Source organism: Bubalus bubalis, chromosome X (genome assembly GCF_019923935.1).
Source record: "Bubalus bubalis isolate 160015118507 breed Murrah chromosome X, NDDB_SH_1, whole genome shotgun sequence".
Taxonomy (NCBI): Eukaryota; Metazoa; Chordata; class Mammalia; order Artiodactyla; family Bovidae; genus Bubalus; species Bubalus bubalis.
The window spans coordinates 84002511-84017878 of NC_059181.1; positions in this window are offsets into that span (position 1 = coordinate 84002511).

A 15368-nucleotide genomic window follows, 5' to 3' on the forward strand; every position below is an offset into this window, starting at 1 on the left:
TCAAATTTCAAATGACGTACTCTTACTTTCTAAGCCTGTTCCAGATTCTCTCAGCTCAAGAGTGGAAAGCAGATTTCGGCTTCATCTCCTCCTCTGACCCACACAGCTTGATGTGACAAAAGGGCAAAGGCTTAGGATCAAGGAGATAAAGCTCTAAACATTAATTCATTCCACCTTTATTGTGAACCTACAATGTGCCAGAAAGCACTCTAGGCACTGGGGATACAGTCCTTGACACCAGGGAATACAGTCTTGTGGGTAAAAGAGAAACATTATATAAGCAATCACATTCAGAGAATATGATAAAATTTATGCTGGAAGGAAACAAGGAGAGTTGGAGAGCGCAACCAAAGGGCACTTGACCTGGACTGGGAAGGGAGAAACAGAAGCAGATAAGACAGAAAGATGACTCTCCAGAGGCATATTGCTTCAGCTGAAACTACAAATCAAGTTGAATCTTCCCAGAAGTATTGAGGGAGGAGGTCAAAAAGAACAACATGTGCCCATTCTAAAAACAAATTATCCCACTGTGACTTAAAGTAAGAGTATGAAGGTGTGATAGACATTGGTGCTTTTTGCCAAATAATACAGTTGTATCCTACCCTATTGCCATGAGTACATGGTAAGATAGCACTTCCTAGCCCTCCTTGTGGACGTCCAGGGATAGCCAATGAATTGTGAGCAGAAGTGATGCCTGCCGTTTCCAGGCTGAGCATTTCATTGCCAGAGTAAGAGGCACCAGGCTATCTTCCCTCTTCAGGAAAGAAGAGGTAGTAGAGTCTTCATCAGCCTTTGTCCCAGAATAAAAGATGAAGTGGAACAGACCCTGATGACTTGCAACAGAGGCCCTAATGACTTGCAACAGATAAGTAGCATGAGTGAGAAGAGAAACGTTTGTTATTTTATACCATTAACATTTGGGGTTTGTTACTGCCACATAACCTAACTTATCCTAACTAATACATAAGGAAAGAGTAGCAGGAATGAGGAATGAAACTAGACAATGACTAGTTGTCATTGACTAGGTAAACAATGACTTCATCTGATGAACTTCTTTATTCCATAGAATTAGCAGCTTTGTTGTTGTTATCTCCTTCTCAGCAGAATTCTTGGTGCCTCAGGGAAGGTAAGAGACATAAAATATTCTGGGATCCAGACTTTTGACCTTCATTTTAATAAGATACACACACACACACACACACAAACATATAGGTTTATTTAAATATTTCTTTTTTAAAAGGCTTCGCTGCCAGCAATAACAAAAAGTCCAGATGAATCACAATCAAACTTGATTTGAGAAAGATTGCTCTGGATACTCGCATTGTAAAGAGGCAAGGCTGAAGTCAAGGACCTCATTTAGGAAGCTATTGCAGGAGTCCAGATGAGTGAAGATGGTGAAATGGACTAGGGAGGTAACAGTGGGGTGGAGGGAGAGTAAATACATTTTTAAAAATTGTTTAGGAGATAGAACTCACAGACTTGGGGCAGATTGACTGTGGGGTAAGGTAAAGGAAGATATCAATGATGACTTGGACAGAATGGTGGTGCCATTCACTAAGATGGGAAGCACAAGAGGAGAAGCAGGCTGGAGGAAAAGCTGATGAACTCAGTTTTGATCATGTTGCCACATGCCTGTAAGACAGTCAAAGAGGGAAGAGTCTCATGAGAGAGGTGTGGGTTCAAGAACTGGTAGAACCCAGTTCTACCACTTAGTAGCTATGAGAATTTGAACAAATCAAGATGGATTTATCAAATGTAAGTTTATGTGAGAAGGGAGAATATAAATTTTAAAATGCCACATAAATAGTAATAATGAATATTTTCATGGGGAACAAAATGTATGTAGGGACAAGGGGAGATTTGTCCAGGGACATTGAGGATTTATTTGGCCTGCAGAACAACTACAGAGCTCTGTCTGATTCACGGTGGCATCACTAGGGACATTCCAATCTCTGGGAAACTTAGCCCAACAAAGAAATTATTTCCAGTGTGTTGGTGTCATGGCAATTTAGCTGATTTGGGCCAGGGGTGGGGGATTTGGAGGAAGACTGCTTAATCCTGGGCAGTGGGAAATTGGGATGAAGCCAATGTAAATGTAGCAGGCTGGGAAACATTTTTGTAGACAGAAAGCATTTTTAAATTTTTTTTTATTGTGGTAGAAAGATATATAACATAAAATTTACCATTTGAAGCATTTTAAATGCACAGTTGAGTGGCATTAAGTACACTCACATTGTTATGGAACCATCACCAATAGCCATCTCCAGAACGACTTCATCATCCTAAACTGAAACTCTGTATCCATTAAACAATAACTCCTCATTATCCCTCCCCCTGGCCCCTGGCACCCAGTATTCTACTTTCTGTCTCTATGAATTTGACTATTCTAGGAATCCTATAAAAGTGAAGTCACACATTTGTTCTCTGTTGCTTGGTTTATTTCACTTACAAAATGTGTTCAAGGTTCATCCATGTTATAGCATTATCAGGCTTTCCTTCCTTTTTAATGTTGACTAATACTTCATTGTATGTATATACTACATTTTGTTTATCCATTCACCTACTGATGGACATTTAGGCAGTTTCTACATTTTGGCTATTGTGAATAATGCTGCTAAGAACATTAATGTACAAATATCTGTCCGAGTCCTTGCTTTCAATTATTTTAGGTATATACTTAGAAGTGTAATCATATGGTAATTCTAGATTTAAGTTTTTGAGGAGCCACTATACTATTTTCCACAATGGCTGTACCATTTTGTATCCCTATCAGCAAGGCACAATGTTTCCAATTTCTTCACATACTTGCCAACACCTGTTTTTTTTTTTTTTTCTATTTTTCTTTCTTTTTAAAGAACCACTCTAATCAGTGTGAAGTGGAAAGTCATGATTTAGTTTCCATTACTCTAATAATTTGGGCATTGTGCAACTTTTCATGTGTTCATTGGCCATCTTTATAACTTCTTTAGAGAAATATCCATTGTAATTCTTTGCTCATTTTTGAAATGGGTTGTTTTTGTTGTTAAGTTGTAGAAGATCTTTATATATTCTGAACCCTTTATCAGATATATGATTTGCAAATATTTTCTATTTCATGGGCTGCCCTTTCACTTTTTCTATGTAGTAAAAAAAATTTTGATTTTGATGAAGTCAAATTCATTTTTTAATTTGTTTCCTGTGCTTTTGCTGCTATATTTAAGAAAATATTGCCGAATCCAATGTCATGAAGCTTCTCTTATGCTTTCTTCCGAGAGCTTTATATTTTTAGCTTGTATGTTAGGTCTTTTATCTTTTTTAAGTTAATTTTTGTATATTTTATGTGGTAAGACTCCATCTTCATTCTTTTGCATATGTGTATCCAGTTTTCCTAGCACCACTAGTAAAAGAGATTGTCCTTTCTCCATTAAATGGTCTCAGCACCTTTGTCAAATATCATTTAATCATAAATACTAGGGTTTATTTTGGGGTTCTCTATAATATGCCATTGGTTTATACATCTTTTTTTGTACCAGTACCACACTGTTTTGTAACAAACTTTGAAATAAGGAAGTTTAGGACATCCAACTGTGTTCTTTTTCAATATTATTTTGACTGGAGTCTCTTGAGACTCCAAATGAACTTTTAGGATGAATTTCTCTATTTCTGCAAAAAAAAAAAACAAAACAAAAAACCATTTTTGGGATTGCATTGAAGCCATAGATTGCTTTGAGAGAAAGCATTTTAAAAAATCTTTTTAATAGGTAATTTTGTATTGTTAAACAAGCTTGTGTTATATGTGCTTTTGATAAAAGATAAACTCTTGAGTAAAGCATTTAGAAGAGGCAAAGATAATAATGATAAAAATCTAAAGAACAGTGCTCTGGTTAGGGAGTCAGAGATCTTGGCCCTGCTGTATAGTTATGGTTGCAGCCTATTTTTGCAGTTATTTGCATGTACTGTGACTTGGTTTCCATCTGCTCTGTGACCAAAAGACTTGAATTACCTCAAAATGGCCTGAAAATCAGCAATTTTGATATTAGATGTAGATTTATACAACTATAAGAGACTTCATTAAAAAGCTTTATTAATGGCTCATAATTTTTGTTAAATCAATCATTCTATTTAACTGAAACCAAAGGAAATAAAATGATCATATATTTATTGACATGATGCTATGTCTGCCTTATCTGATGAAGTAAACTACAAAGTCTTGAGGACTATCCAGAAGGAATATTAACAGTTTAGAAGACTGAGAAGAACTTATAAAAAATATTTTTTGTTGTTCAGTTGCTCAGTTATGTCTGACTCTTTGTGACCCCATGGACTGCAGCACGTCAGGCTTCCCTACTCTTCACTATCTCCTGGAGTTTGTTTCAATTCATATCCATTGAGTTGGTGATGCTGCTGCCCCCCAAAACCCAACATACTAATTCCAAACTTTCAGAGCCTGAAGCTATCTCCTCTTGACCATATTACTTCCTAGTGGTACTATGAACATTTATAACATCAATCTAAAGTCAAGTGGAGTCAGAAGGCAGATTATACCCCCATCCTACTATCAGCCAAGCTTGTATCTTTCCTACTGAACAGGAGGCAGTATCTATAACCTCACATCTAGAGAATTTGTCCTTATTGTTACCTGTAACTCCTTACTTGTTCAACTCCTGAATTAGTAATTCATTGCTAGATAACAAATTACCTCAAAGCTTTATGGCTGTAAACAACAAACTTATTACCTTATAACTCCTGGGGGTTAGAAATCCAAGAGAGAATCTTACCTGTGTGGTTCTGGTTAAATTTCTCTCCTGAGGCTGCAATCAAGATGCTAGTAGGAATTGCAGTCATCTCAAGGTTCAGCTGGGGAAAGATCCACTTTCAAATTCACTGTTATATGATTATCATCCAACAGTGTTCAGAGTTCAGGCTTTTAGCTAAGGTATTTACACTTAGACCAATGCAACAGAATCAAGAGCCCAGAAACAAATTTATGAATATACTGTCAACTAATATTTAACAAGGGAGTCAAGAATACTCAATGGAATAAAGATAATCTCTTCTTAATAAGTAGTGTCGGGAAAATTGGATACTCACATGCAAAAGAATCAAAGTAGATCCTTCTCTTACACTACTCACAAAAATTAACTTGAGATATATTAAAGACTTAAGTGTAAGACATGAAACAATAAAACTCTTAGAAGAAAACATGGAGAAAAGCTCCTTGACATTGGTCTTGGCAATGATATTTTTTAATATGATTAAAGCAAAAGCAAAAATAAACAAGTGGAACTACATCGAACTAAAAAGCTGCATAGCAAAATAAACGATAAACAAAATGAAAAGTCAACCCAAGGAGTGGGAGAAAATATTTATAAATCACATATTTTTAAAATTAATTTATTTATTTTAATTGGAGGATAATTACTTTACAAAATTGTGGTGGTTTTTGCCATACATCGACATGAATCAGCCACAAGTGCACATGTGTCCCCCTATCCTGAACCCCCCTCCAACCTCCCTCCCCATCCCATCCCTCTGGGTTGTCCCAGAGCACCAGTTTTGAGTGCCCTGCTTCATCAAACTTGCACTGGTCACCTATTTTACATAAGGTAATATACATGTTTCAATGCTATTCTCTCAAATCATCACACCCTTGCCTTCTCCCATATAGTCCAAAAGTCTGTTCTTTACATCTGTGTCTCTTTTGCTGCTTTGTATATAAGATCATTATTACTGTCTTTCTAAATTCCATATATATGTGTTAATGTACTATACTGGTGTTTCTCTTTCTGACTTACTTCACTCTGTATAATAGGTTCCAGTTTCATGCACCTCATTAGAACTGACTCAAATGTGTTCTTTTTTTATAGCTGAGTAATATTCCATTGTTTGTATGTACCACAACTTCCTTATCCATTCTTCTGCTGATGGACATCTAGGTTGCTTCCATGTCCTAGCTATTGTAAACAGTGCTGCAATGAACATTGGGGTACATGTGCCTCTTTCAATTCTGGTTTCCTTGGTGTGTATGCCCAGCAGTGCGATTGTTGGGTCATATTGCAGTTCTATTTCCAGTTTTTTAAGGAATCTCTGAATCGTTCTCCATAACGGCTGTACCAGTTTGCATTCCCACTAACAGTGGAAGAAAGATTTCTCCACACCCTCTCCAGCATTTATTGTTTGTAGACTTTTTGATGATGGCCATTCTGACTGGTGTGAGATACTTGATTGTGGTTTTGATTGCAAATCACATATATGATAAGCTGTTAATACACAAAATATATAAAGACCAGATACAGTTCAATAGCAAAAAGCCAAAAAATCCAATTAAAAGTGGGCAAAGGACTTGAATAGACATTTTTACAAAGAAGATATTCAATGGCCAACAAGTACATGTAAAGGAGCTCAACATCACTAATCATCACAAAGCAAGTCATAACGACAATGAGATATCATCTCAAACCTGTTAAAATGGCTATTAACACAAAGGTCAGATCTGCCAACCCTGGATCAGACCAGTTAACAGGAACCAAGACATCCCTTTAAAAGTCAAATGAGGGGAGAGCATACGAAGGTGGCAGAGTAGTAGGTGGACATGGAGTACATCTCTCTCCATGGATACATCAGGAATACACCTTCAGACACAGAAGTGCATGCAGAACACTAGCTGAGAGCAGACAGGAGTACCTGACCAGTGGAAAAGAATATATAGACCCATGCAAAACTCAGTAGGGCAAAGGAACTACAGGGGAAAGCGGAGTATTAGTAGGACTGGACCTGCAGGGGTCCGAACCCCACAACAGGGCAATTGTCTGAGTCAGAGGAAAAACATTTAAGGCTAAGAGTGAAACAACTGATCTATGGCAGCCTAAATGGAATGAGAATCAGACAGTCCTTGCCACAGCAATACATGTCCCAGACAGGAACGCTGGTCCCCTGGAAGGCACAGTGGCTGGAAGCTGGAGTTTAGGGATTGTGGAGCAACTCCAGGATGAGGGCTGCTGTTGACTGCAAAGAGAGGGATTGAGGGGATGTAAGGGAGGAGATCATGGTGGGAAATGCCAGTGGAGGAAAGCCAGGCAGACATGGAAGCAAGGCAATACTGCTGAGTCACACGTAGAGTGTGGAGCCATCATCATAGCTTCTCTCCCCACATGCCAGCATCAGCAGCTGAACAATAGAGGCTGGCCCATCAAATGCCTTATGCACTGAACTACAGAGTAGGACCCCACCCAGGGTGCCCCTTTAAGTGCCTGACGCCCTGATATACAGAGTAGGACCTCAGCCAGGGGGGCCCCCCTCTGTGTGCCTGATGCACCGGAACAACAGAGAAGGACCCCAGGCAAGGGAGCCCTCTAAGTGCCTGAACAGGCAGAGGTACAGAGAAAGACTGGCCAAAGAGGCCTTCTGATTGCCAGCTACAACAGGCTCGAAAAAAGACTCTGATAGGGCCATAACTCTTGTGGCAGAGACAACCCGTGTCCCTGCACACTTGGCGTCACCAGGGTCCCCACAAGCCAAGCAGCTGTGCCACCTTTATGCTCAATTCTCACTGGGACAGAGCTGCCATAGGCAAAAAAAAAGTCTTGTGTCTATGTGTGTGGGGTCACTTCCATCGTGTACAACTCTTTGTGACCCTGTAGACTGTGGCCTGCCAGGCTTCTCTGTCAGGGAGGGGGATTCTCCAAGCAAGAATACTGGGGCATATTGGCCAATACTTGTTGCCATACTCTGCTAGATCACTATATTTCCTGCTGCCCTAGCCACCAACTCCCCTGAATACCTGGTGCTGCCAGAACCCCTGTGACCCAAGTAGCTGCACCACCTCCACACTTGGAGGTGTGGAGGCAAACCCAAGTCCACCAGGGCAGCCTCAGTAGCAAACCCTGGTGGACGACCCACATGCAGAGGTGGAAATAAAACCACAATTGAAACCCAGGGCAAGTGTGTCTAAGGAAGAGGACCCAAAACCTTCCCACCAGCTGTACAAGCATCAGATTAAATCCACATGATCAACTAGGCAGACTCTGTATCTAAGGAATATATAAAAGGCCATTGAGAGCTCCCACAAAAGACGACGCACTAGATCTGATAGCTGTGGACATTGGAGGCAAGAACACATAGGAGTAGGACCAAATTAGAATCTTAGCTGCCCCCACAGCAGGTCCAGAAATAACAGTGTTAGAGGGCATCCTAGGAAGGTAAGATGGACTGACTCCCAGTGAGAGAAAGGACTCTGACAGCAGTGACTCAAGAAAAACATTTATTATTCTTATTTTTTTACTTGGTCTGTAGATTCTTTGGGGTTTTCTTTCCTTTTTCCCCCCTCTGTTGCAGTTGTTGACTTTATTGGCACTAAGAAATCCAATTAAGCTTTTGAGCTTTTTCTTTTTTCTCAGTCACATTTTTTATTGTTGTTCTAAACCTCTGCCTCTACGTTGGGCTTTTACAGTTCTGTGGAGTTTTCCTTTTTTTTTTTTTTCCTTTTCTCTTTTTTAATTTTAATTTTTTAACTTATTTTTTCTACATTTATCCCCTTGTTTTCTTTTCCTACTGTTCTTTCCCCCTTGCAGTTAATCTTTAATGTATATAAATCTTCTTTATCTACCTCTATTTAACTTTGCATATTTATTCTTTCTTTTCTTTCTCTCCTTTCCTCTCAACATATTTGTTAGTTTTATTTTCATTGCTTTATTCCCCAATTAACACCTTGCTTTAGTTTTGTTTTCCAGTTTGTGCTTTAGTTAGTTTCGTTCTGGTAGATATAATTTTTGGTTTCCAATGTTCACCAGGTCAGGCTATTGTACTTATTTTTGTTGGACTGTTTTGATTTTGTTTATGGGTGTATATGTATATGTTTATATTCAGTCACACTTTTTATTGTTGTTATAAACCTCTGCCTCTATGTTGGGCTTTTACAGTTCTGTACAGTTTTCCTTATTTTTTCTTTTTTCTTTCTTCTTCTGTTTTGCTTATTTTCTCTTCATCATTTTAATTTTTGATTTTTTAAACATATTATATTTTTCTACATTTATTCCTTTGTTTGCTTTTTATACTGTTCTTTTCCCCATGCAATATATCTTTAATATATAAAAATCTTCTTCATCTACCTTTACTTATCTTTGCTTATCTATTCTTTTCTCTTTCTTTCTCTCCTTTCTTCTCAACATATTTGCTAATTTTGTTTTCATTGCTTTATTCCACACTTGGCACCTTGCTTTAGTTCTGTTTTCCAGTTTGTCTTTTTGTTAGTTTTGTTCTTAACTGGTAAATATGATTTTTGATTTCCTTTGTTCACCGGGTCGATCAACTGTATTTTATTTTTGTTGGACTGCTTTGACTTTGCTCATGGGTATATATGTATATGTGTACATTCCATTATTTTAATTATTGTTAGCCTGATTTTGTAACTGCCACTTGTCTGGGGTTCTTCTTTGGTTTCTCGTTTTGGGGTATTTGTTTTAATCTCACTTAATGCCATAACAAACCACTTCTGGAATCTTTGTTTCTGATCAGAGATCAAGCCCTGAGCCTTTGGAGTGAGAGCACTGACTCCAAGACCCTAGACTACCAGAGAACTAACCCTAGGGAGTATCAAATAGTGAGAACTCATACGAAAGAAACCACTTGAATACAAGACCCAGCATTATCCAGCTGTGCAGGATGCCTCATCTAAACAACAAACAAAACAAAAATACAAACCCAGTCAAAAGCAGACAGGATTACCATCTCACTCAGCCTTGCCCTTCAGAGGAAAAACAAACAAACAAAAACTCAGCACAAATCTCACCCTATACAAGCTTACACAAACCACTGGACCAACCTTAATAGGGCAGAAACCAAAAAGAAGAAAGAATTCAACCTTGAAGCTTGGGAAAAGGAGACCTCAAACATAATAAGTTAAAAAAATAATGAAAAGGCAGAGAATTCCTACAGAAATGAAGGAACAGACTAGAAACACAGAGTTCAAATAAATGAAGAGGAAATAGCCAAAGTACCTGGAAAAGAATTTAGAATAATGAGAGTAAAGATGATCAAAAACCTTGAAAACAAAATGGAGAAAATGCAAGAATCAATTAACAAAGGCCTAGAAGAATTAATAAACATACAGAAACAAACAACACAATTAGTGAAATTAAAAATACTCTAGAAGGAATCAATAGCAGAATATCTGAAGCAGAAGAATAAATCAGTGAGCTGGAAGATAAAATGGTGGAAACAACTTCTGAAGAGCAGAATAAAGTAAAAAGAATGAAAAGACTGAGGATAGTCTCAGAGACCTCTGGGACAATATCAAACACACCAACATTTGAATTATAGGGGTTCCAGAAGAAGAAGAGAAAAAGAAAGGACATGAGAAATTTTTTGAAGAGATTATAATTGAAAATTTTCGCAACATGGAAAAGGAAATAGTCAATCAAGTCCAAGAGGCACAAAGAGTCCCATACAGGATAAACCCAAGGAGAAACACGCCAAGACACATACTAATCAAACTAACAAAGACTAAACACAAGGAAAGAATATTAAGAGCAGCAAGGGAGAGGAGACAAGCAACATACAAGGGAAACTCCATATGCTTAACAGCTGATCTTTGAGCAGAAACTCTACAGGCCATAAGGGAATTTAAAGTACTGAAAGGGAAAAATCTACAATCAAGATTACTGTACCTGGCAAGGACCTCATTCAAAATTGATGGAGAAATAGAAAGTTTTTCAGACAAGCAAAAGTTAAGAGAATTCAGTACCACCAAGCCAGCTTTACAATAAATGTTAAAGGGACTTACATAGTCAAGAAATACAAGAGAAGAAAAAAGATCTACAAAGTCAACCCCAAACATTTAAAAAAATGGCAGTACGAACATATATATCAATAATTACTTTAAATGTAAATGGATTAAATGCTCCAATCAAAAGACACAGACTGGTTGAATGGATACAAAAACATATATATTCTGTCTAGAAGACTGAAAGTGAGAGGATGGAAAAATATATTTTATGCAAATGGGAAGCAAAATAAAGCTGGAGTAGCAATCCTCATATCAGACAAAATCAATTTTAAAATAAAGATTACAAGAGATAAGGAAAAACACAACATAATGATCAAGGGATCAATCCAAGAGGAAGATGTAACAACTGCATCCAACATAGGAGTACCACAATACATAAGACAAACACTAACAGACATGTAAGGAGAAACTGACAGTAACACAATAATAGTAGGAGACTTTAACACCCCACTCAAACCAATGGTCAGATCATCAAAACAGAAAGTTAATAAGGAAACACAAGTCTTAAATAATACATTAGATGAGATGGATCTCATTGATATCTTCAGGACATTCCATCCAAATACAGAAAAATACACCTTCTTCTCAAGTGCACATGGAACATTCTCCAGGATAGACCACATCTTGAGTCACAAATCAAACCTCAGTAAATTTAAGAAAATTGAAATCATATCAAGCATCTTCTCTGACCACAATGATGTGAGACTAGATATCAATTACAAGAAAAGAACTGTAAGAAACACAAACATATGGAGATTAAGCAACACATTTCTAAATAACCAACAAGTTACTAAAGAAATCAAAAGGGAAATTAAAAAATTTCTAGAAACAAATGGCAATGGAAACACGACAACTCAAAGGCTATGGGACGCAGCAAAAGCAGTTCTAAGAGGGAAGTTTATAGCAATACAATCCTACCTCAAGAAAAAAGAAAAACATCAAATGGACAACCTAACTTTACACATAAAACAACTGGAAAAAGAAGAACAAAAAACCCCAAAATTAGTAGAAGGAAAGAAATCATAAAGATCTGAACAGAAATAAATGAAAAAGAAATGAAAGAAACAATAGTAAAGATTAATAAAACTAAAAGCTGGTTCTTTGAGAAGATAAACAAAATGGAGACACCTTTAGCCAGACTCATCAAGAAAAAAAGAGAGAAGAATCAAATCAACAAAATTAGAAATGAAAAAGGAGAGGTTACAACAGACAATGCAGAAATACAAAGGATTATAAGAGACTATTATGAGCATCTATATGGCAATAAAATGGATAACCTGGAAGAAATGGACAGATTCTTAGAAAAGTTCAATCTTCCAAGACTGGACCAGGAAGAAATAGAAATTATGAGCAACCCAATTACAAGCACTGAAATTGAAGCTGTGATCAAAAATCTCCCAAAAAACAAAAGCCCAGGACCAGATGGCTTCACAGGAGAATTCCATCAAACATCTAGAAAAGAGCTAATGCCTATCCTTCTAAAACTCTTTTTAAAAATTGCAGAGGAAGGAACACTTCCAAACTCATTCCACGAAGCCACCATCATCCTGGTACCAAAACCAGACAAAGGCAACACAAAAAAAGAAAACTACAGGCCAATATCACTAATGAACATAGATGCAAAAATCCTCAACAAAATTTTAGCAAACAGAATTCAGCAACACATGAGAAACCTCACAATATTATCAAGTTGGGTTTATTCCAGGAATGCAAGGATTCTTCAATATAAGCAAGTCAATCAATGTGATACACCATATTAACAAATTGAAAGATAAAAACCATATGATCATCTCAATAGATGCATAAAAAGTCTTTGACAAAATTCAGCACCCATTTATGATTAAAACTCTTCAAAAAATTGGTATAGAAGGAATCTAACTCAACATAGTAAAGGCTATATATGATAAGACTACAGCAAACATTATTCTCAATGGTGAAAAAATGAAAGCATTCCCCCTAAGATCAGAAACAAGACAAGTGTATCACTTTCACCACTATTACTCAACATTGCTTTGGAAGTCCTAGCTACAGCAATCAGAGAAGAAAAAGAAATAAAGGAATTCAGATCGGAAAAGAAGTAAAGCTCTCACTGTTTGCAGATGATATGATACTATTCATAGAAAACCCTAAAGATAGTATCAGAAAAGTACTAGAGCTAATCAGTGAATTTAGCAAAGTTTCAGGATACAAAATCAATACACAGAGATCACTTGCATTTCTATATACAAACAATGAAAAATCAGAAAGAGAAATTAAGGAATCAATCCCATTCACCATTGCAACAAAAATAATTAAATATCTAGGAATAAACTCACCTAAGGAGACAAAAGAACTGTACACAGAAAATTATAAGATACTAATGAAGGAAATGAAAGACAACATAAACAGATGGAGAGATATTCCATGCTCCTGGGTAGGAAGAATCAATATTGTGAAAATGACTATACCACCAAACAATCTACAGATTCAATGCAATCCCTATCAAATTACCAATGGCATTTTTCACAGAACTAGAACAAAAATTTTCACAATTCATAAGGAAACACAAAAGGCCCCGAATAGCCAAAGCAGTCTTGAGAAAGAAGAATGGAGCTGGAGCAATCAACCTTCCTGACTTCAGATTATACTGCAAAGCTACAGTCATCAAGACAGTATGGTACTGGCACAAAAATAGAAATATAGACATATGGTATAAGATAGAAAGCCCAGAAATAAGCCCATGAATCTATGGGTACCTTATTTTTGACAAAAGAGGCAAGAATATACAATGGGGCAAAGATAGCCTCTTCAATAAATGGTGCTGGGAAAACTAGACAGCTACATGTAAAAGAATGAAATGAGAACACTTCCTAACACCATACACAAAGATGAACTCAAAACAGATTAAAGACCTAAATATAAGACCAGAAACTATAAAACTCTTAAAGGAAAACATTAGGCAGGATACTTGATGACATAAATCAAAGCAAGATCCTCTATGACCTCCCAGAGTAATGGAAATAAAAACAAAAGTAAACAAGTGGGACCTGATTAAACTTAAAAGCTTTTGCACAGCAAAGGAAACTATAAGCAAGGTGAAAAGACAACCCTCAGACTGGGAGAAAATAATAGCAAATGAAATAACTGACAAAGGATTCATTTCCAAAATATACAAGCAGCTCATACAACTCAATGCCAGAAAAACAAACAACCCGATCAAAAAGTGGGGAAAAGACCTAAACAGACATTTCTCCAAAGAAGACATACAGATGGCTAAGAAACACATGAAAAGATGCTCAACATTGCTCATTATTAGAGAAATGCAAATCAAAACCACAATGAGATGTCACGTCACACCAGTCAGAATGGCCATCATCAAAAAGTCTACAAACAATAAATGCTGGAGAGGGTGGGGAGAAAAGGGAACATTCTTGCACTGTTGGTGAGAATGTAAATTGATACAGCCACTATGGAAGACAGTATGGAGATTCCTTAAAAAACCAGGAATAAAACCACCATATGACCCAGAAATCCAACTCCTAGGCATATACCCTGTTCAGTACAGTTCAGTTCAGTTCAGTCACTCAGTCATGTATGACTCTTTGAGACCCTGTGGACTGTAGCACGCCAAGCCTCCCTGTCCATCACCAACTGCCGGAGCTTACTCAAACTTATGTCCATTGAGTCAGTGATGCCATCCAACCATCTCATCCTCTGTCGTCCCCTTCTCCTCCCGCCTTCAATCTTTCCCAGCATCAGGGTCTTTTCTAATGAGTCAGTTCTTCGAATCAGGTGGCCAAATTATACCCTGAGGAAACCAAAATTAAAAGAGACACATGTTTCCCATTGTTCATTGCAGCACTATTTACAATAGCTAGAACATGGAAGCAACCTAGATGTCCATCGACAGATGAATGGATAAAGAAGTAGTGGTACATATACACAATGGAATATTATTCAGCCATAAAAAGGAATACAGTTGAGTCAGTTCTGATGAGGTGTATGAACCTAGAAACTACTATACAGAGTGAAGTGAGTCAGAAAGAGAAAGATAAATCTCATATTCTAATGCACATACATGGAATCTAGTAAAATGGTACTGAAGAATTTATTTTCAGGGCAGCAATGAAGAAACAGACATAGAAAATAGACATATGGACATGGGGAGAGGGGAGGAGAGGGTGAGATGTATGGAAAGAGTAACATGGAAACTTACATTACCATATGTAAAATAGATAGCCAATGGGAATTTGCTGTATGACTCAGGAAAGTCAAACAGCGGCTCTGTATCAACCTAGAGGGGTGGGATGGGGAGGGAGATGGGAGGGAGGTTCCAGAGGGAGGGGATATATGTACACCTATGGCTGATTCACGTTGAGGTTTGACAGAAAACAACAAAATTCTATAAAGCAATTATCCTTCAATAAAAAAATAAATTAGAAAGAAAAAATAAATAAAATCAGAAAAGTGGACTTTGACCTGATTTGGCCCATGAGCTGCAGTTTGTCATCCCCTGTTCCAGACTTGTGATGAACTATCCACAGAAACACAGGCCTCACACAGCCACCCAACCTTGTAACACACAATCTAACTGTAAGGTAAAATATTAGAAAGGGATCTGTAGGTA